This window comes from Protopterus annectens, chromosome 6.part0 (genome assembly GCF_019279795.1).
Source record: "Protopterus annectens isolate FY-2018-M chromosome 6.part0, PAN1.0, whole genome shotgun sequence".
NCBI classification, from domain to species: domain Eukaryota; kingdom Metazoa; phylum Chordata; order Ceratodontiformes; family Protopteridae; genus Protopterus; species Protopterus annectens.
This window is the reverse complement of record NC_056737.1, coordinates 1,379,251,241-1,379,272,674: the sequence shown is the minus strand read 5'-3', so window position 1 is coordinate 1,379,272,674 and position 21,434 is coordinate 1,379,251,241.

Here is a 21,434-nt window from a genome sequence, read left to right as displayed (position 1 = left end):
GTCAGTGCAGACATCAGAGGGGTGTGTCTGGTTCTCTTTCTTATGACTGTATGACCAATACTGAGCAATTGTCCCTATGTTCCGCCCATGGGAAATATGTATTAAGATCATTCATAAATAATATTGTATGTGTAGCTGTTTAATGTTACATTTTATATATTTTTTAAATATGTAAACTTTGTGTGATGCAGCGCTTGTAGCAAATATTTTGGCTATGCGCACCGATATCTCAGACCACCCAGGTAGTAGATATAACCCAGACACCCAAAAATAGATATCAGACACATTCAATTTAGGACAACAGACGTGATCCAGATAGCCTAAAATAGAAATTGGATACATTCAATTAGGAGTGCTGGGCATCGCGCAAACCTGGTAAACAAAGCTGTGCTAAGCTAATATGGTCAAGTAAACAATGATTGGTAATATAGCAGATCTTATGTAAATAATTGTGTGGTGACAGCTGTTAACTGTAGGACTGGAGTGCAGATGGTTCTAGGTTCTAGTAAAGGCTATGGAAACTTTTCTTTTACTGTTATCACATAACAGCATATACTTGAGGCAAGAGGTGTAAGTATAACATTAGTGTACACATAGTCATGGGTTTGAATATTGCGTAGTCCATACACATTTTACTCCTTTTCCAGGTTAAATTCTATTTACTATGGAGCACTCAAGAATGTTTTTTTTTAATTATGCTAATTACAACCTAAGCAGTTGAACTGCATGTTAATTAGCCAATTCCATGTGGTGGTCCTACTCCAGAAATATATAAAGCATGCATTCAGCCTACATTCTGTTTTCCCTTTATACGTCAATACCATTGGAGTAGAGACTTGAAAATTTAAGGAGCAGACCTTGCCAGACCATGTCAAATCAAAATTAATGGATGCTCCTCTGAACAAGAACAATCTGTTTGGCACCAAAGCAGAAGAAGTTTTAAAAAAGATGTAAGAAAAGGATAAGTCTGTGCAGACAGTCAAAGATTTTTTGCAAGTATAGCCTCCAAGATTCAGTGGGCATTGCCCCTCAAAACATTGGTCCTTTCCAGCCCTCTCAAGGCCATCTCAAACTAGACCCAGGGGAAACAGACCCCCCCAGATTACAGTCTCAGGGTATGCAGAGATCTAAGCAATAGAGTACCTCCACTTCTAATGCAGGGAGTGCTAAGCCACCCCCTTACGGAAGGAATTCACAATGACTTCTCAACTCCATCCCTCACCTCTGCCCAATTGCTTGTGCCTCTAGGAGGAAAACTTGCCCACCATGCAAATTGCTCCTGTCCACCTGGTGAATCTGGGCATACTTGGGCAATGCGGCAACTGCCTCATGTACAAAGACAATCCTCTCCTCCTACCACCCAACACTAAAACCTGCGAGAGATGCACCTACATAACCAAACTGGAAGCAAAGCTCTCTCCGGTCAAGATTGTGCTAGACATTCAAGAGGAGAAGGCTAACACCTGCATTACACCTCTAACAACTCATAGCCCTTCAAAATCCACACCATCAACACCCACACATAGCAACACTAAACCCACATATGCGGAGGCCCTTAACATTAACCTGCCCAAGCAACAAGGACCTCCGAAGCCGAAACACAAACAGACACCAGTCACAACCAAAGTGGCACATAGCTCGCAACACCAGTGTGCCACCCAACAACAGCCCCTAAAGCAAGACAATGTACCCAACACTTTAGTCATAGGTGACTCTATAGTCAGGCACACTGATGTCCCACTCACCAAGCTGAACAAGAAAAAAATTGCAGTCAGCTGCCTGTCGGGTGCCAGGATCTGCCACATAACGCATGCACTCAAGTCACTCCACAACAAGTACAAATACGACTCTGTCATTGTCCATGCTGGAGTGAATGATGTGAGAAGTACCTCCCTGGACTACATGAAAAGAGACATGGAAGAGCTCTTGGATCATGTGACCCAGGCAGGTATGACCCTAGCCCTGAGTAGCATCCTGCCTTCACCCAGAATGATACCACAGTATAAGGACAAAATGATTGACTTCAACAATTGGCTAAGCTTCTGGTGTCATTCAAAGGGGATCCAGTATTTGTCTGCCTGGGAAGACATGATCGACAAACCACAATGCTTTGCCAGAGATGCTCTGCACCTGTCACCCCTGGGATTCAGGTTACTGGCTAAAGCTCTTGCCACCCCTACAGTGCCTTTTTTGGGCAAGGTTCAAAGGATAAAACCACCACCGTAACAGATACAAGCATGCAAAATCTGAAGGTAATGCTACTCAATGCTAGAAGTCTAAACCTCAAAATGCACTCTCTCGAGGCACTCCTAAAAATGGAGAACATTGATATCTGTGCAGTGACTGAGACCTGGTTCAAGGCTCCAGAGAGCACCCCTGCAATACCAGGCTACAATTCTTACCACACTTTTTGGCCACAAAACCAAGACCGAAACACTAAAGGTGGAGGAGTGTCCATATTCATCAAGGATATTCACACCTCCAGGTTAGATTCCCAACACAATGCATTGAAATTCTCCAGGTGCAACTAACACTAGGTAAGACTGCAATCCAAATTGTAGCTTGCTACAGATCCCCCACCATACCCCAAGATTCTCACTACACCTTCCTAAACATACTGGAAAATATTAAGATACAACCAAACACCCTAATACTGGGTGATTTCAACTATGCTGCCATTAATTGGGAAAACTACTCAGGTGCCAACTCCTTTTCCCAACGGATCTTGGAATTCATAAATTCCAATGCCCTGGATCAACTAATCCATTGTCCCACCAGGGGCTCTAATATCCTAGACCTGGTCATTACCAACATGGGAGATAGATGCTCCACACCAGTGGTCTCCCTCTCATTGGTCAGGTTTGACCACAAGCAAATCACCCTTGACATCCACATCCACCACTCCACCCCCATAAGGAAACCTCCTTAAAAAAACTTCTCCAAAGCCAACTTCATGCTACTGAAGTCAGAAGTGACAAACTTCACAACACCCACGCAGACGGGATCTGGAAGTTCAACTGCAGAATCCTACATTAAGGCACTGTACGAGCACATCCACTCGTGCATGAATCGTACCATCCAAAATAGAACCAAGATGCTCTTCTCCAAAAAAGGAAGCCAATCTGGTGGTCCCCTGCTATAAAACAAACTATACAACAGAAGGAAGAAACTGTTGCAGAAAAGAGGAAAATCCCAGGATGCAAAAAAACTCCCTCACCAGCCTCAGTAAGAAGCTGAGATCCCTCATAAAATCCTCAAAAGCTAGTTGCAAAAATAAAATTGCCAAAGATTCCAAAGACAACCACAAGGCATTCTATAGTTATGTCAAGAATCTAAATGGCAATGCTCAGATCTGCTCTGAGCTACAACAGAATGGCATTAAATATACTGATCCCAAGGATATTGCCAATATCCTGGCAGATCGATTTAGTGCCAACTTCACCCCCTAAAGGGCCCATCTCAATACCAAAAGATTGCCAAATTCCGATAATCACAGCCACACAGGTAGAAACAGCACTCTCCAAAGCTAAGAATACAGCATCCATGGGACCAGATGACATCCCAGGCTGTGCACTACATGAACTACAAAATGAACTGGCACCCCACCTAAGTGTCTGTAATCATAGCCTTACCTCCTCAGGCTTCGTGCCCACTGAGTGCGGCGGCTACAGTTATCCCGCCACAAAGGAGGATCCACCTTGGATCCCAGGAACTACCGTCCCATCAGTCTGACAAGCCTGATCTGCAAGGGCATGGAACGCATTATCATGGAACTTATAAACAAAGACATTGGCAACCTTCAAACACTGGACCCCACCCAGTTTGGGTTTGTGAAGGGCCGATCTTGTTTCCTGAATCTGATTGAGTTCTTCAAATTGGTCTCCAGAGCTGTGGATGAAAGTAAGGCGGTCCATACAGCCTATTTGGACCTCGCCAAGGCCTTCAACACCATCCCCCACTCTGGAATCATAGATAAACTTACTAAGCTGGGCATAAAACCCTACATGGGTTGCCAACTGGCTTACTGATAGAACACAGACTGTAAAAGTATCCGACTACAAATACTGCTCCAGACAAGTGACAAGTGGAGTACCTCAGGGTTCAGTCCTGGGACCACTCTTGTTTGGCATCTACTTCTCTGAAGTACAGGCCAACACTAAGGGACACTGGCTAACAAAGTTTGCAGATGACTGCAAACTGGGAGCCATTATTGAATTCCCAAATGATGTGAATATTCTACAAAAGGGCCTTACAGAAACAGATGCTTGGTACCAGAGCCATGGGCTCAAGCTTAATGCCAAGAAATGCATAGTTATCCCCTTTGGAAAAAACATGTACCCATGAACTACCACATAGGTGGCAGGACACTAAACATTGAAAGTGTGATGAGAGACTTAGGGACACAAGTGGACAGTGGTCTCACTTTCGATAACCACATCGCCACAACAGTCAGGAAATCCTTCTATGTGGCACACCTCATCACTAAGGGCTTTTCATCCAGAAAAAAGGAGGTCATTGTCCCACTGTACTCATCCCTCATTAGACCCATTATAGAGTATAATGCCCCATTTGGTATGTACCTCACAAGATATCTGCAACAGCTGGAAAGGCCACAGAAATACCTCACTAAAAGAATCACAGGCCTAAAGCAGATGCCATATGCTGTCCGTCTAAAAAAACTCCAGCTATACTTTGTGGCATATCATCTACTAGGAGGCGATCTCTGCTTAACATACAAGGCCATGTCAAACCCTGAGCTGCTGGACATGCTCCACTTAAAGAAATCCCAATCCCTCAGAGCCACACGCTCCAGGGATCTAAATCTTATCATCACAATGAAAAAAAACATGCTGGAGGGATAGGTTCCTGACCCAGAGACTCCCCATACTCTGGAATAGACTGCCCATACATGTCAAGCAAAGCGCCTCATTGGCCCTCTTCAAAAGGAACCTTGATGATCGGATGGAAGATAGGAAATTCACCCCAGGGATCATGTCAGTCGCCCTGCTAGACAAGGGCCCAGAGAAGTAAATATTGTGGGAAGAAATTTCCAGGGAATTTTTATGGCTAGGCTTGCATACGCCTTAGGGCCGATAGCCTAGTACCAACCTATGAACCTATAAAAAAACTGGACCTCCATTACCAAAGATTGGTTCCTCAACATAACATCCCAGGGGTACAAATTTAATTTCCACATGCTGCCAACCCCAAAAGGGTTCCCAGACCTTCCACCAAACCAGTGGGCAGGCACAAAACCAAGTTCAGTCCCTGCTCTCCATAAGGGCAAGTCAGCCTGTTCCTGCAGAACAGACAGGCCAAAGTTTTTATTCCAGACTTTTCCTGGTACCCAGAAAAGAAGGCACCCGGCACCCAATCTTAGACCTATCCATTCCAAACACCTTCCTGGTGGTACCAAAATTCAAAAGACTCACCCTCCAGCAGCTTCTCCCTATGCTGTCCAAAGATGCCTGGTTAGCCATCCTAGACCTAAAGGAGGCCTATCTGCACATCCCAGTATGGGACTCCTGCAGGAAATATCTACATTTCAGGGCAGGATCTATGTATTATTTATTTATTTATTTATTTATTTATTTAACATTTGTTGACTGAGAAAGTCCGACTAGGTTCCACAGATCCTGTTTTCAGCAGAGGCCCGGGGAGAAATGCTCCAGAAGCATGTCTTTAGAATCAGTTATCAGTTCTCTGCACATCCCTTTGGCTTATCCACTGATCCCAGAGTTTTCACAAAATGCCTGGCTCCAGCCACTGCCTATAGCAGACAGAGAAATATTCAAAGTTACCCCTACTTTGGATGATTGCCTAATTCAGGCAGACAGTCAGGAAAAGTTGTTGCAGCACCTGATATTTGTAAAGGACCTTCTAACCTCCCTGGGGTACACTATCAATGAAAAGAAATCTAAACTAGTCCCTAGTCAAAACATTTTATTCCTGGGAACAAGCTTGGACACAGCATCCCAGATGGCATTACTTACTCCAGAAAAACAAGCCTATCTGACAGGCTACTTCGCTCAAATGGCCACCAGAACCCAGCTATCCACAAGGAAAATCTTGCAGGATCTAGGGTTCATGGCTTCCTGCATTCTACTAATTCCATATGCCAGACTGCATATGAGGAAACTTCAATGGTACTTAAAAAGCCTTTGGTGCCAACATTCTCAGGACCTGGAAACTATCATACCTATGACACCCTGCTTAAGGAAAGACTTCCTTTGGTGGGCAGCAGCATGCGACCACAACAAGGGGCTTCCCTTTACACAACCCCATGCCACCCAGACCCTAACCACAGACACATCAGATTATGGGGTGCACATCTGGATGGCAGGTGCATTCAGGGCCACTGGAGCCAAAATCAAATTCATCTGCACATCAACCAAAAAGAGATGCTAGCTGTTCAGCATGCTCTGACAGCTTTTAGATCCCTAGTCTCACCAGGGCCCTTACTAATCAAAACTGACAACATCACAGTGATGTGGTACATAAACAAGCAGGGAGAAACCCACTCTGCAGGCTAGCCATGACCCTGTAGAACATGGCCTCAGCCATGCATATTCACCTCCAAGCTCAATTCCTGCCAGGCAACCAAAACTCTCTGGCAGACAACTTAAGCAGAAATCTCCTAGACCCACACGAGTGGCAATTAAACCACAACACCTTTAGCCTTGTGACCCAGAGATGGGGCACTCCAAAGGTAGACCTATTTTCCTCCCCCTACAACCACCATCTCAGCAAATTCTGCACCAGCGTACCTCACAGCAAGGCTTGGAAAGTGGATGCTCTATCCTTCCAGTGGCAAACCTCTCAATCTATGCATTTCCCCCTCTACCTCTTCTTACAAGGGAGGAAAGACCAAGGGCAATCCTGATTGCTCCAGACTGGCCACGCCAACACTGGTACCTACTACTGCTCTGTCTATCACCATTGCCTCCATGGCACCTACCCCAAATCCCTACTCTCCTGACTCAGCAGGAGGGATAGTTCTTGCATCCACAGTTGCAGACCCTGAAACCTGCAGCCTGGCTTATCCCTTGACTTCTCCAGTGGCCAGCCTAAGCAAACAGGTACTGGATATCATATGTGAAGCCAGACAACTCAGTACAAGAAAATCCTATGCTGACAAGTGGAAAAGGTATTGTTCCCGGATTCACACTAAAGGTGCGGATACAGCACAGCCCTCCTTACCTCTCATCCTGGACTATGTAGCAGACCTACTCCACAAAAGCCTGTCCTTCTCTTCCATTAAGATCCCATGCCTCTGCCATCTCTGCTCATTACAGCACTGAGCCATCTCTTCTTTCACCCTCTCATCAAGCAGTTCCTGAGAGGGGCTAACAACTTATGGCCACCAAGAAGAGCCCCCACCCCTGCTTGGAACCTTAACTTTGAGATGGAAAAGCTCATGCTACCCCCCTTTGAGCTGCAGCAACAGCAGAGTTAAAATTTCTCTCTTGGAAAACAGCCTTGCTTCTGCCCATCACTTCAACTAGAAGAGTGTCTGAGCTACAAGCATTTATGGTTGTGAAACCTTTCATTATTTTTCATGCAGACAGGGTCTCCCTCAGGACTAACCCAACTTTCATGCCTAAAGTGGTGTCCAGTGTGGCTCTCAACCAACCTATCCATTTGCCCACCTTTTTCCCTAATCCTCAAAATAAGGGGGGAGGATTCTGCACTCCTTAGATGTGCACAGACAGTGGAGATTCTACCTTGATAGGACTAAGCCCTTTAGGAAATCTGACCAGTTACTAGTCAGCTTTGTACCAGGGGCAGAGGGCAAGACCATATCAAAACAAACTATCTCCAAATGGATAACACACTGTATACATTTCTGTTGCAAACACCATGGGAAACCACCGCCTCAGGGAGTCAGAACGCATTCCACTAGGGCAACTTCAACCTCTACAGCCTTTCTCAGAGGAGTTCCTACCAGGGACATTCTGGAAGCTGCTACCTGGAGTTCTGTTCATACCTTCACCAAGGATTACCACCTGCCTATCTTTTCCAAATCCATGGCGGGCTTTGCAAAAGCAGTCCTGCAGAACATACTAGCCAGCCCCAACTCTTCTTGACTGCCTCCACCCATTCTTCAGCTTTGGGAATCAACCCAAGTGTGATGACTGCAACAGTGAAACATGAAGAACATAGTACAGTTGTGTACACTTACCATAAATGTATATGTTCGAGTGTATTCACTGTTGCAGTCCTGGTTTCCCACCCTCCAGCCCCCTTGTCTCTCTCTCTCTCTTCCTCACTCCTTACAGGGCTATTGGCATTTAATTTTTACTGGTGGTGTTTTACCACCATAACTTAGCTCCCTATTTGGGGGCTCCTGACATTTGGGGCAAGAAAAACTGATTTAATGGTGTCGCTTGCCTGTTTTTATACTCCTGATGACCTGACATCAGTACTGAAGTGACAGCAACTGACACAGAAATAGTAAGCCTCTGGTATTCGGGCCGACTGAGGGATACCCCTGGCAGGATAACCCAAGTGTGATGACTGCAACAGTGAATACACTCGAACATCTACATTTATGATGTGTACACAACTGCACTTTCTCTATAGCCTGTGGCTATTTCACTGAACACAACTATTAACTTTCCATACAGGGTGTCATTATTTTGATAATTATTTCTAGTTTATTTTTATTCCTTTATTGTGTCACTGTTCTCTGTTGTATGTTTCTGTTCTTTTAACTGAATGTGGAATGAATCAGTTATTGTTTGAGTTGAATTTGACTTTTATATTTGTAGTGTTGTTTTATGTTTTTTCCCTCATCTTTTTTATTTATTTCAAGTACTTAGGAAATAAGCCATATAATGAACTTGAATTTAACTCTCCAGTACTAAGGAACATAGTAGCACACTAATGCATCATGTCAGCATGCGGTCTCATATGTGTATCCTGCTACTGAATACATATGCCTGATTGTACTGCCAGCAGTGTGCCTTGCCCACCTTTTGGAAAAGTTGAGACACTCATTGGACACTTTTTTATAAAAAATATTTTATTGAAATTTCCAAATTTCACACACATACAGACTAGCATTACGATTTTGCTTTACTTCAGTGGTCATGTACAGCATATTGAAATTAGCCATACAATAGCTTATTACTGTATAATTCTTTCACATAGCAAGTTATCATCAAAAGATCCTTTACTTCAGACAAGATTTGAACCTTTGTCCTGAAAAGGCAAGTGACAAACTGATAGCCATTGCTATTTATAGATGTTAGAATGTTAAAGCATTACAAAGTAGACTTGTTTAATTTGCTCTAAAGTTAGCATGCATAGAGGTTAAAACAACTCCCAAGAATGAATCGTTAAACACTGGTGTTTCAATATTTCCATTACACTGATTCTCTCCCCAGCCAGTTTTTCATTACAAAAATATAACCCGTGATGTTATAAACCATCCTAGCTGGTTATTTTCTGAACTCAGATGGTTAATATGAATATTTAGGCTGAAACTGCATCTGTTGTAAGTAATAGAAACCATTTCACAGGATCATAGAAAGTTACTAGGCTATTGTCCCTGAGGCCCTTACAAGCCTAGCCAAGAATTTAGCCCATGTTCCAACAAGTCGGCACCTGATGGCCCTGTCCAGCAGGGACACAGGTGGAATCCTAGGGGTGTATTTTCTGTTCCCCATTCACTTGTCCAGGTTGCACTTAAAAACAGTTAATGAGGTACTCTGCTTGATGTGGAGAGGGAGTCTATTCCACAGAAGGGGGTGTCTCTGAGACACAAATCTGTCCTGCCAATAAGTCCTACTGATGTCACAGACCAGGATGAGGTTGTATGTCTGGGTTACTCAAGTGGAGCTTGACTTGCAGATATGCAGCAGTCCCATCAAGGTGGGGTATGAGAATGCTTTGTATGCCAGGCAGAGGTCACCTCTGATGAGTCTGTATGAGACTGAGTAGAGGGACAGAGCTTTTAGCCTATCTGTGTAGGGTAGATGTTTGAGGCCCTGGATTCCCCTGGTGAGGAACCTCTGTGGTCTCTCCAGCTGCTGCATGTGCTTTGTGCGGTACATGCCAAAAGGGGCATTGTACTCAATAATGGGTCTTATTAGGGAAGAATACAGGGATGTTATGACCTCCTGCTCCATGGATGAGATACCCTTCCTAATAAGATGGGCCATGTAGAAAGCTTTCCATACAATGGAGGCAATAAGGTGGTCAAAAATCAGTTTGCTATCAATCTGGGTTCCCAAGTCCCTCATGACTGACTGCATGCTTATGACCTTGTTATTAATGTGATAATTTGTGGGGATGTCACTCTCCCCAAAAGGGATGATGATGCATTTTTTGGCATTCAGTTTGAGGCCATGTTTCTGGCACCAGTCATTTGTTTGGGTGAGACCCTCTTGGAGGATGTCCACATCAGTAGGGGAATTGATGACAGTGTCCAGCCTGTTGTCATCTGCAAACTTGCTTAGCCACAGCCCACTGGTTTTGAACTATATCTAAGAAAAGTATATCCCAAACAACAGAGGCCCCAAGACCAATCCCTGGAGTACACCAGTCATTACGGGTCTACTGCTTGAGGTGGCTTCCCCTGTTTTGATTGGGTGGGTTCTATTAGTGAGTCAGTTTGCTACCAATCTGGTAATATATGGATTGATACCTAGTTGAGAGAGTTTATTAATCCCGAATGGGCAATAATATCAAAGGCTTCAGCCAGGTCAAGGTAGGTGGTGTGTACTGTCTTCCCCTCATCCTTGGCTTTGGTGACTGTCTCAAAGAAGTCAACCAAATTTAACAAGCATGACATCCCCTTGATGAAACCAAACTTTGTGGGATCGAGTGTTTGGAGGTTGCCAATGTCCTTGATAATGAGGTCCATGATAATCCATTCCATGGCCTTGTAGATGAGGCTAGTTAGGCTGATGGGTCTATAATTTCCTGGAGCGGTGGACGCTCCACCTTTGCAGAAAGGGCTGACAGTGGCTGTCCTCCACTCGGCCTGGACAAAGCCAGCTTTGGTTGAATAGGGTGCCTAATGGTGATGCACATTCCTGCCTGAGTTCATGTAGGATGCAGCCTGGGATGTTATCAGGTCCCATAGAGGCTGTATTTTTTGCCTTTGAGAGGGCAGTGATGTCTTGCTCACTAGAAATAAGGGGTGGAGGGCAGGTGCTGGGGATGTCCTGATTTACTGATAGGGAGGACAGAGGAGTGAAGTTTTCGCTAAACCTGTCTGCCAGCAGGTTGGCTATTTCTACAGTGTATGTGGTGTCCTTGACCACCAGCTGTAAGCAGATGTGAGTGCTTCCTTTGAGATTGCGGACATATGTGAAGAAAGTCTTATGATTGTCTTTAGTAGATGTGGCCAGTATGCATTGGAGGATTTCACTAGTGCTCTTATATGCTTGTTCAGGATAAGGAGAGATTGCTTCCAATTAGGCACCTGCTCCTTCTTGGTCCTGGACAGGTATTTTCACTTTTATTATAGAGTTTATTTATTGCAGATGTCCACCAGACAGGTTTACTCTTCCTTGAGGAGGATTATTTTGTCCTGTCGGGTAGTCCTGATACCATGCAGCTATATAAATACTTGTATAGTACTTTGATGTAGGTTTGGGCATATGTTCCTATGGAAGGGGATGGGGCTGTGAAGCTGTTTATACCTTCTCTCATGAGGATGTAATCAGCTTTGGAGAAGTTTTTTTGTTTGATCCTAGCAAGGGGGGGGGGGGGTCAGGGAGATGGTGACTTTGAAAGTGACCGCTTTGTCGTCAGATCTTACCAGGGAGGATGACACTGTAGAGAAGCTGCAGTGATTACTCATGCTGGTTAATATCAAGTCCTCTTGTGGGGGTGTCGACCAGCTGGTCCAAGGCATTTGCATTGACAAAATCAAGGAATCTCTGGGCATTTGTGTTTTGGCATGAGTAGTCCTTCCTATCTAGGTTTGGTAAGTTAAAGTTGCCCAGGATCGGGGTAAAGGGTTGAATCTTGATAGATTTGAAGAGGTCCAGTAGGTGGAGTGGGCATCTTGAGTGAAAGTTGGGGGCCTGTAGCTAGCTATGATTTAAATAGGGGCCCTGTCAACAGTTAACTGCACCTGGAGTGGCATCTGTGAGTCATACTGTTTGACCAGCCTGGAGGTGTGCATGTCTTTAATATATATACATATATATATATATATATATATATATATATATATATATATTGAAACTCCACTTCCTTTTGCTTTGCTGCTCACGGTTTGCGGTGTGAATGTATGATAAGATGAGCAACCTGGTATGGCTGGGGTGCTCTCCCCAGCTTTGAACCAGGTTTCTGTGACTGCACAAATGTCAAAATCTTCCATGGTTAAGAATCCTTGCAATGAGTGTAGTTTCATGTTTAGACTCCTAGCATTTAGCAGCATGACCTTTATTTTGTGTTTTGATGAAATTTTCATATTGGCAGTTTTGACCTCATGGCATTGCCTAAAAAAGGCACTATGGAGGAGGCAAGAGCCTTTGCCAGAAGCCAGAAGCCCAAGGGAGACAAATGCAGGCCATCTCTTGCAAAGCATCCTGGTCTGTCGATCATGACTTCCCAGGCTGTCAGGTACTGGATCCACTTGTTAAAGTCAGTCATTTTCATCTTTGTATGAGGCATCATTCTGGGTGAAGTAGAATGTTGCTTAAGGCTAGGGACATACTTGCCTGGGACACATATTCAGTGAGCTCAATTATGTCTGTCTTCATATAGTCCAGGGAAGTATGTCTCAAGTCATTCACACCAACATGGACTATGACAGAGTCATAACAGTATCTGCTCTTGAAAGACTTGAGTGCATGTGTGATATAGCAGATTCTGGTACCTGACAAATAACTAACCGTTACTTTCTCCTTATATAGCCTAGTGAGGGACACATCTGTGTGTCTCACAATGGAGTCTCCTATGACTAATATGGTGGGTTTATGGTTAGGCCTTAGTTACTGTGAGGCACAGGTATGTGGACTATGTGTGATGTGGTGTGGTGTGTTGAGTTCACATGTGTTTTTGCCCTGGAGGTCTCTTTTGTTTGGGTATGTTTTTGTTGCAGACCTCTGCATATGTAAATGTGTGTTGTGTAGGTGTGAGTGGTGTTTGTGGTGTGGTGTTTGCATCAACAGCCTTCTCAGTGCTGGATATACTGGCTTGTGAGGGAGAGAGCTTAGACTCTAGGTTCTTAATGTAAGTGCATCTCTCACAAATTGTTTCCCTAGGTGGTAGGAGTAGAGGGCTATCCGTGTACATGATACAATTGCTGCACTATCTCAGGATGACCATATCAACCTGACTGGCAGGAGAAATTGTATGAAATTGTCCATCCAAATTTGTCAGAATCTGAGGGAGGGAGGCCGAAGAGAGGTAAGGGTGTAAAGTTTGGAAGGTCTAAGATGAGTACTATTAGGTGATCACACAAGTGCTACTAAGGGAAAATTTGTAGCTGGAACACCTCGCCATCAGTTAAAAACAGTGTAGCTGCAGTGTGCAACGTGCAAACAAGCCCAAACCAGCTCAAACATGGAGTTTAAATACCACAAAAAATAAAAGATGCTAGTAACACAGAAATCTAGCCAAGCCTGCTAGCCTCTACTCTCTTTACCAATCAGTTTGTGCTAGACAAGGTCCACGCAGCCCTGTTACTCTCACTCACAGAGAAGAGAGGCCCCTACCAACACAAGATGGCTGGCAGAAACAGTAATGAAATGCAATAAAATGAAGTTAAACAGTAATGAATTGCAGTAAATGTCAATGAAATACAGTTAAACAGTAATGAAATGCAGTTAATCAGTAAATTGCTTTAGCAGCGCAAATGTGATAAATTAGCTATAAGGCACAGATAAAAGCAATAAGCAAGTGCAAATGCAATAAAATATGTGGAAATAAATGAAAAGCACTTAGACTGGTCTTAGCGCCTCAGGAATTTTGTAAAACGTTCCAGAGATGATGCACCTCAACAAAGCCTGGTTCAAACAAGCTGAAACCAGCTCAAATGCTGGATTTAAATACCACAAAAAAATAGAAGAGTCTAGTCACATAGAAATGTAGCCAATCCTGCTAGCCCCTGCTTTCTTTACCAATCAGCCTGTGCCAGATATGGTCTAGGCAGCCCTGCTACTCTCACTAGCAGAGAAGCTAGGTCCCTACCAACACACGACGGCTACCAGAAACACAGCAGCAGTGAAGTGAGCAATGGGCTAGTTGTGCAAATTAAGCCATGGCCTGACAATATTACATTGTGTTATCTGCAACAGATGAATGAGCTACACTCTTTGTGTATATATTTGTATGTGTTGGGTGGGTGCAGTGCTTGCAAGGTCTCGGGACTGTGACAATATCTTTGAAAACAGATGGTCATCCTCTCAAACTATATTTTCCATATTTTTTATAAAAAATAAACAAAATAGGTAAATGTACATTTATCAGCTGAAAATATTTTCAAATATGATTGTTTATCTTTTCTGATTATTGGACTCATGAAAACCAAAGTTACTCTTGGTGCAAAAAGTGCTGATTTCATTGTGACACATTACTGAATGATATATAAAATGGTAATTTAAGAGATGCTTTAGTCCTCTGCAGATTTTGAGTTCCAGTTCTCCATATCCCTCAGAAAATGAATTATAATGCAAAACCTGTTATTCTCTCAATTTTCTAAGTATGTAAGAGCAAGATTTAAAATTTGTCCTTTATTCCCTGATTTTGTGCTTTTCTCCCCTCATTGTTTTTGGCTTTGTATATAATGCTTGTGATAAGAGATTGGGAACTGTGATTGCCCTGAACCTCACCGATGCCCATCAGACTACTGGAAGAGGCTGCTTGACTTTCAGTAGTAAACATTAACTACCACACAAGTCATTTCATGTTAACTCTCTTTATAATGAACCTGCTTATTGTGTGCTCCTCTCTTACTGAACTCCTGCACTTGCTAGGGTACAGAATTAACATTACAATATATTGCTTTGCAGTGTTTATCCAAAGACAATTATAAGTTCATAGGTCCATAGGTAAGTATTCAGCTAGCTGCCCTTGAGGGACATTTTAAGCCTACTCAATTTACCTTTTTCTGCTTGAAAATCAACCTCTCCCATTTGGTTAGAGACTGACCTTACCCATCTCATGGTTAATGATTATATATATATTATCCCAAATGAGAATAACTGGGATCATACTATAGATAATTTGAAAGGACTCATGCATCAGATAAAGCAATTAGGAGCTATCTCTGCCCACTAGTAGTACAAGGGGCAGTTCTATCCATAGATCACAGATGTGCTTGAATATGGACAGAAATTAACTTTGTTTTATGGGTATGGGGATTCTGTTCTACAGCAGTGATACCCTCTGAGATACACCTCTCCATCCAAACCATTCTTTTGATGTTGTAGAAGAGGTTTATATCCCTAGACTGAGTATTTCTGATGCCATTTGACTTACTGATGTGCAGTAAACCCATCAGCTTTGGCTTGGAGAATACCTTATATGCCAGACACAAGTCACCTCTTTGCAGTCTGTACGATACTGAATATAGTCACAGGACTTTGAGTAATTAGACAGTAGATGTTTGTTGCCTAACCATGTACATTAATTCAGCCCCTAAACATTGAGAAGGTGAGATAGTAGTTTTGGATGTTTTTGTATTTTAATCATTCATTCAGTAACATTTAGTAGGTGTACTGTTGACTAACAGTTTATGTTTAGACTCAGACAAGGTTTTTCGAAACTCGTATCTCCTCAAAGAATAGCAGTTTGTGTGTGTGTATTTTTGAGTTAGATATAAAACATTGTTAATGCCAACAGAAGTGTTGTAAACATCATTTGATTGTTTCTGCTGGCATTATTTTGTGGGAAGTCGAAGAACAATGGGGAGTAGGAATTTGCCCTTTCCTGCTGTTGGAGACTTGAAAGTTGCACATACAATTAGCAGGAGATGCTGGGGACTTGCCCCGTGCAAAAACAGTACGTTTTTCTCTCTTTCTTATCAGTTTCACTCCTTTGAGATTGATGTTTTGCTATTCATTGTATTTGTGTGTCAATATTTTGAAGTACATCCATTACCATTAAATAAAGTTTGAAAGTTAGCATCGTTATTTAAAGTAAAAAAAACACTGATTCTTTAGTCCCTTTTGGATGCCCTTCAAGAAGTTGCCCTACTAACTAAACACAGTTCTTTCCACATTTATTAACTAGATAAGCCCACTTAATAACCTTACTAGGCACAAGTTCATTTTTATTAAGAATGTCTCAGGACATTGGAGTGATTAAATGAGTTACTGTGAGATGATCAGTATCAATGACAAACCAAGGTAATCAAATCACAGGCTACTGAGTTAAAATGATTATGCCTTAACATATAGCAGTGTACCATGAGCTACTCGTACCAATGTATTACTGGCTATATCTAAAAATTGAAAAGCCATGATTTATTGCTTCCTGCATGAAAAATGATTAGAGAATTTAATGCTCAAATAAAATCATGGGGAGGGGGGTCAGTTTAATTAGTTCAAAGTACAAGACACTTATCTCTGAGCATGCAACCAGAATACGGGTAAACGTATTTTTAGTTTACAATAATAATATTTTTTGTACTAAACTTAATATTATATGTTCACTGTTGCATAGGCAATAATTACATTTCTGCTTAGTTTGTTTTACCTTATTTGCATACTTTTGTCAGAGAAGGCTTACGTTTACTTACTGAGGAAGTGAAGTGAGCCATGGGCTAGTTGTGCAAATTAAGCCATGGCCTGACAATATTACATTGTGTTATCTGCAACAGATGAATGAGCTACATATATATTTGTATGTGTTGGGGGGGGGGTGTAGTGCTTGCAAGGTCGCTGGACTGTGACAATATCTTTGAAAACAGATGGTCATCCTCTCAAACTATATTTTCCATATTTTTTATAAAAAATAAACAAAATAGGTAAATGTGCATTTATCAGCTGAAAATATTTTCAAATACGATTGTTTATCTTTTCTGATTATTGGACTCATGAAAACCAAAGTTACTCTTGGTGCAAAAAGTGCTGATTTCATTGTGACACATTATTGAATGATATATAAACTGGTAATTTAAGAGATGCTTTAGTCCTCTGCAGATTTTGAGTTCCAGTTCTCCATATCCCTCAGAAAATGAATTATAATGCAAAACCTGTTATTCTCTCAATTTTCTAAGTATGTAAGAGCAAGATTTAAAATTTGTCCTTTATTCCCTGATTTTGTGCTTTTCTCCCCTCATTGTTTTTGGCTTTGTATATAATGCTTGTGATAAGAGATTGGGAACTGTGATTGCCCTGAACCTCACCGATGCCCATCAGACTACTGGAAGAGGCTGCTTGACTTTCAGTAGTAAACATTAACTACCACACAAGTCATTTCATGTTAACTCTCTTTATAATGAACCTGCTTATTGTGTGCTCCTCTCTTACTGAACTCCTGCACTTGCTAGGGTACAGAATTAACATTACAATAGATTGCTTTGCAGTGTTTATCCAAAGACAATTATAAGTTCATAGGTAAGTATTCAGCTAGCTGCCCTTGAGGGACATTTTAAGCCTAGTCAATTTACCTTTTTCTGCTTGAAAATCAGCCTCTCCCATTTGGTTAGAGAGTGACCTTACCCATCTCATGGTTAATGATTATATATATATTATCCCAAATGAGAATAACTGGGATCATACTATAGATAATTTGAAAGGACTCATGCATCAGATAAAGCAATTAGGAGCTATCTCTGCCCACTAGTAGTACAAGGGGCAGTTCTATCCATAGATCACAGATGTGCTTGAATATGGACAGAAATTAACTTTGTTTTATGGGCATGGGGATTCTGTTCTACAGCAGTGATACCCTCTGAGATACACCTCTCCATCCAAACCATTCTGTTGATGTTGTAGAAGAGGTTTATATCCCTAGACTGAGTATTTCTGATGCCATTTGACTTACTGATGTGCAGTAAACCCATCAGCTTTGGCTTGGAGAATACCTTATATGCCAGACACAAGTCACCTCTTTGCAGTCTGTACGATACTGAATATAGTCACAGGACTTTGAGTAATTAGACAGTAGATGTTTGTTGCCTAACCATGTACATTAATTCAGCCCCTAAACATTGAGAAGGTGAGATAGTAGTTTTGGATGTTTTTGTATTTTAATCATTCATTCAGTAACATTTAGTAGGTGTACTGTTGACTAACAGTTTATGTTTAGACTCAGACAAGGTTTTTCGAAACTCGTATCTCCTCAAAGAATAGCAGTTTGTGTGTGATCATAGTCTAAGTCTCGTCTGTCATATCATTGCCTCAGATTTGTCCAGATACGGCTGGGTATTCATTATTTGCTGGCTGTTCAGCCAGCAGGATAACAAAAAAACATTTGAAATGAGTAGGCAAGAATAAAGTGGGTATTAGAGATTGAAAGAATGAGTCCATGAATGATGGATCCCCTGATCTTTTTTGAGACAGAGTCATTCAACAGGCCCCGTCTGTTATTACTCATGTGTGTTAATCCTGACCCTAACTTTCTTGTAACTTTACCATAAAGCCCCTATTCAAAGCATGTCTGAAGATAACTTTTTTTCTTTTTAGCATAAATAAGCACAAAAGCAAATCATTTGTTGTCTATTTGTGATGTGTGTAGTTTTATTTTTTATTTCAATTTTAAGTTTGTTCAAATTTATTTTGTTTCAGTCTTGATTTTCACTTTTTTGTTAACTTTTTGAGGTTTTCAACTATGGCTGATATAATCATATCTATATCTGTCGAGCTATCTATACCCAAACACACACACAGGTGATCATATCAGTATGTCAAATACACAGCTCTTTGGGACTCTATGATATTAATTAAGAGATCAAGTCCCATCCAGTCAAACAAATGGTAAAAATCTCTTACAAATGCAAACATAGAACCACTTTGCAGAAGAACCTTTATAAACTGACTAACTTTAGGACTGCAGAACATTGCACAAAAGGAAATATGTCCAGGTCACTACACTGTTTTGCAATTGCATATAGGGAAATACTAAATACTGAATATTTTGGCCAAAGAAAACTCTCCAAACATCAGGAACTACAACATCACTCAAGACTTTATCATTTTTAGAATTTCAATCACAAACATATTCAGAAATATCATAAACATTCTAAAAAACATTAATTATATACAAAGCTGACCATATCACGTTACAGAAGAATTTTGCCTGGACAATACCATGATTAAACAGATTCATATAAAGAGCTGGCAAATTTTGTCAGGTAATCCTAACCTATTAAAATACCAGAATAAAACACAAATTTGTTTACACAAGGGATACCAGTTTAAAGGGTATTTTGAAAGGGGCAGATAAGACTTGACAAATAATGGCAACAGCACAAGTAAAAAAAAAAATAGGTCTGATTCCCTTGGGTTTCTGTAGATATTGGAAATGTTTTTTTTAACTAGTCAATAAATGGTCAACAAAAAATAGACCCTCAGTGGAAAAGGTAATTTTAACTGTAATAGTTTAGGAGTAGTTTATTTTGCATGTTGTGACTCCTTTGACTCGTTTTATGTTGCAAACAGTCTACAAAAGTTGGTTAAGGAAAAAAAGAGAAACACTATTTTCAGGCAATCACTTGAGTGTGATAATTAAAAAAAAATAACTTGATAGTGTGAAACAAACTGGCCTAAAGAGTGACATAAACAACATGTTGGAAATTAAAAAAATACAGTGAATATAAAAAGTGTACACACCCCTGTTAAATGCCAGGTTTTTATGATATAAAAAAATGAGACCACAATAAATAATTTCAAAACTTTTCCCAGCTTTAAAGTGACCTGTAACCTGTACAATTCAATTGAAAAACAAACAAATCTGTTAGGGGAAAAAATATATATAAAAAAAAAAAAAACGTACAATAAGCTGGTTGCATAAGTGTACACACCTTTAAACTGATACTTTTAAGATAAGAGAACATCTTTATTGCGTACGAAGACATGATCACAGAAATTCACTGATTAAACATGTTGTTGAAAAGGGGGATAATCACTCATTATTTAGAGTGATTGAGAGGGTATGGATGAGCCCTCGGGAGGGGGGGGGCGTGATTTTTGAAACTATACAGAAGAACCCGAGTTGCATTGGATTATTACACTGCAGGCTGACAAGTACCCACGTTTAAATGGTAGGGTTTCTCTGAAACCAGTTCTAAAAAGGAGAGGACTCTTTAAATAATGTTTTAAGTATTAAATTGTATAAGGCTTGTGATTTGCTCATTTGAATGAATTAGAATGATGACATCACTATAAAAGTGTTTGACTAGGTTTCTGTATCATGGTCTGATGAAGCACTATTTTAAGTGTGAAAGCACTTATCAATTTATTTTTGTTTTATTTGTATTTTTTGTATTATTTGTTAAGGTTATCGGCTGTGTTTCTGTGCGTTTGCATTTATTTCATATCATTGTTGTCTTTGGTTGACACACAGTTCATCCCTTGTGGATTTTTATTTCAACTCAGTTGTAATAATGACAAAGTACCTGATACTGTTTTGTAATTGATCAAGTGAGTGTAACCCATCCATAATATATATATATATATATATATATATATATGTGTGTGTGTGTGTGTGTGTGTGTATATCTATGTATGTATATATATATATATATATATATATATATATAAAGTTCATCCCTGTCCATTTCCAACTGCAACTAACTTACATCTTTGGATGGGAAACAGAAAATTTACCCCAAGACTACCCTCTGAACTAATAATGAATAGATGCATCTCTTAAATGCTTTATCCCATACATGGGTCCTCTCAGATTATCTATGGCATAATCCAAGTTATTATCATTAGGGGTAATATATAATTGTCGACCACGGGATGGCTAAGGCCTGTCTATAACCAAATAGTATAGGTTATTTCAAACAAAAAGGGAAACTGACTAGGCTTAAAATCTATCTATCTATTTATACACAACCCTCCCACACATACACACATATATGTGTATATATATATATATATATATATATATATATATATATATATATCCCCTTTTGGTCAACATCTGTTTAGTCGACAAAAATTTAGACACCTATACAGATGGTCGACAGGTATGTGAGAATACACAATTCTCAGAGTTGGGAAATATGCACATTCCCCAACATTGTGTAATCTTGGAGTTAGTATATACATATCTATATATATATATATATATATATATATATATATATATATATATATATATATATATATATATATATATAGTCAGTTGCATCCATTGAGATTTTTGTCAGCAGATGCAAAGTAGTGTGTCGACATTTGCAAAGTCAACCTTTTGTGGTGGCCCTGTTAACGTCAATATTTCAGTCATTCATGCTTTATATGTGTGTGTGTGTGTATATATATATATATATATATATATATATATATATATAT